Raw genomic sequence first — 2,821 nt, forward strand, 5'->3', positions numbered from 1 at the left:
GGAGATGCCCGGGCTGATGCCGCGGAGATGCCCGGGCTGATGCCGCGCAGATGCCGCGGAGATGCCGCGCAGATGCCGCGCAGATGCCGCCCTGCCCCGCGGCGTTCCCGCACCGCTCCCGTACCTGAGCGCCTCCCGCTCCTGCCGCTCCGCTCCCCCGGCGGCGCCGGCCCCCGCCCCCTGCGCGCGCAGCCGAACCGCTCCGCGCAGAGTCCCGGCCGGGCGGCGGCGGAGGGAGCGGCGGTGTCCGTGCTGCGAACCCGAACGGCCGGGGAATGCCCCCGAATAGGGTGGGGATTCTCCCTCGATGGAGATATTCAAGAACCGTCCGGATGCAATCCTGTGCAATATGCTCTAGGATGACCCTGCTTGAGCAGGGAGGTTGGACCAGGTGACCCACTGTGGTCCCTTCCACCCTCACCCATCCTGTGATTCTGTGAGGAGGCATCCACGTTTGGCGTGTCGTCCCTCAGCCCGTCTCGGGGACAAAGAGCAAGCACGAATGCACCCTTCCCGTGGAAAAGAAGGGACTTTTTTATTCATATAATTGAATGGTTAACTTCTACTCCTCTGTCTCACACAGAGGATAAGTCTACAAAGTAAAGCAGGTGATTTAAAATATGGCTGCTACCTCATTAACCAGTCAAACCGCTGCATAGAAACTACACCAAACTTAGCAAAGCCGAAGGGATGACCTCATCAGGAGTAATTTCTTCACAGAAAGGGTTGTTAAGCACTGGAACAGGCTGCCCAGGGAGGTAGTGGAGTCACCATCCCTGTCATCATGTCATCGTGCCCAGGCTTCGTGAACGAAGATTTGGGAAGGACTCTACCCACATTTGCTACAAGCGCACTGGTGGCTAAAGAGGCCAATGCAAGATAGACAAGATTGGTTGCAAAAGGCACAGCAGAAAGACTCTTTGGATGGTATCGGCAGGATACAATTCTTTCTGCGTTGTCTTTTCGATGGTGATCCTGCGTGCGTTCTCAAAGGAAGCAGCAGCGTTATAGATGGTGTGTCTCCAGACCTCCCGATTGGAGGCTGGAGTAGACCAGCGATGAAGATCAATGTGGCCAAGGCTGAGATGTTGTTTCAGGGAGTCCTTGTATCTTTTCTTCGGGGCTCCTCTCTTGCAGCAGCTGGTGGCAAGTTCACCATAGAGCAAGATCTTAGGGAGGCAGTGGTCCTTCATCCTGGAGATGTGCCCTGCCCAACGCAGCTGTGTTCCCAGCAACATGTCCTCTATACTTGTAACTGCTGCCTGTTCTAGAACAGACATGTTAGTTACATAATCTGACCAGTGGATGTTTAGGACTGTAGGGAGACAGCGTTGATGGAAGCATTCTAGGAGTCACAAGTGGTGGCGGTAAATGACCCATGATTTGGACCCATATAAGAGAGTAGACAGCACAATGGCACCATCCCTGTAGGTGTTTGAGAAATGACTGGATTGGCACTTAGTGCCATGGTCTAGTTGACAAGGTGATGTTCAGTCAAAGGTCGGACTCGATGATCTCAGAGGTCTTTTCCAACCTAAATGATTCTGTGATTCATGACTGGGGACTTCTCTGCTGGCCGCATGTGAAGTGTCACAGTGGGCTCCTGCCCCAGCAGCTGAACCCCGTGGACCTCTCAGCTGTTTGGGTGCAGTAGCACCACCACCACCAGGCCAAAAGCATGATGGAACTGACTGTCCCTTTGAGGTCCCATTCAGAGCATAGCAAGCCTTGGTCCTGTCACATGGAGCCAGTGGCCTGCTCTGCTTACCAAACCCGCCCGACAGGGGCTGTCCTGTGTGCTACATCCTCAGCATACAACCTGTGCCTCCATACAGAGGTGAAAATAGTTTCACTTCTAGGCATCATCATGCAGGTCCCTGGATAAATGGTTAAACTGCTAAACATGATCTGCTGGTGATAAGGCAGCACCTTTATGTTTCTATCTCTGTCTTCAAGGAGAGGAACCTTACTGCACACTTCACCAATTCCTGCCTCAGACCAGACACTTAGTGTGGAAAAGAGACCGCCAAGTATGTTTGATGAGAAGATAGGAAGCTGGGGAAGAGGTCAGAGAGGCAAGGATGAGCCAGCAGACAGAATAAAGAGCATTAAAAAAGAGAGTGTTTCTGCATAAGAGCAACAAGAAGGAAGTATGTTAGGTTGATACAGCAATGTGGAACTTGGGGATGGCTCAGAAAATACAGAAATCTATAGAAGAGCTTTGTATCTGGGTTCAAGAAGTTTATTCTCAGCTATTGTCTCATTTCACAGATTTTCTTTTTTGCCAGTAGAACCAATTACCTGAAAGTACTCCATCAGCATGTCCTCTGTAGTGCTGCACAGCTTGATGGCCAGAGTTGAGTTCCTCAGGATATTTGCTTTTCCTGGAATCATAGAATGGTTTGGGTTGGAAAGGACCTTAAAGATCATCTAGTTCCCTGCCATAGGCAGGGACACCTTCAACTAGACCAGGTTGCTCAAAGCCCCAGCCAACCTGGTCTTGAACACTTCCAGGGATGAGATATCCACAACTTCTCTGGGCAAACTGTTCCTGTATCTCATCACCCTCCAGAGTAAAGAATTTTTTCGTAGTATCTAAACTATCCTATATCAGTTTAAAGACATGGGTCTGCATGTGTTCAGAAGTTATGGATAAGCTTTGGACACTGTTGCTGTCAAACTTAAATGCGGACCAGAAGTTGCAGCTTCATTATATAACTAAATAAGAAAATAATTTTCTGCTCCCAGTTTCAGTGAATGTGAAATACTGTGGCATCTGCACTTTTTGGGGGTATGTTGGTAACCTGAATAGGGACTAAGA

General features: G+C 50.3%; 1 protein-coding gene across 2 annotated transcripts in view; it reads right to left on the minus strand.

The window, feature by feature from the left end:
• The window catches only part of SCRN1 (secernin 1), a 39,536-nt gene extending 39,364 nt beyond the window's left edge, over window positions 1–172 (minus strand). For both annotated transcript variants that reach the window (XR_003527019.1, XM_027639255.1), the window contains exon 1: window positions 125–172. The gene's annotated coding sequence lies outside the window, so the exon portion shown is untranslated. The remainder of the gene's footprint in view (window positions 1–124) is intronic.
• Between the last annotated feature and the right edge of the window lie 2,649 nt (window positions 173–2,821).

Source organism: Corapipo altera, unplaced genomic scaffold (genome assembly GCF_003945725.1).
Source record: "Corapipo altera isolate COAL_440 unplaced genomic scaffold, ASM394572v1 44, whole genome shotgun sequence".
Lineage (NCBI taxonomy): Eukaryota > Metazoa > Chordata > Aves > Passeriformes > Pipridae > Corapipo > Corapipo altera.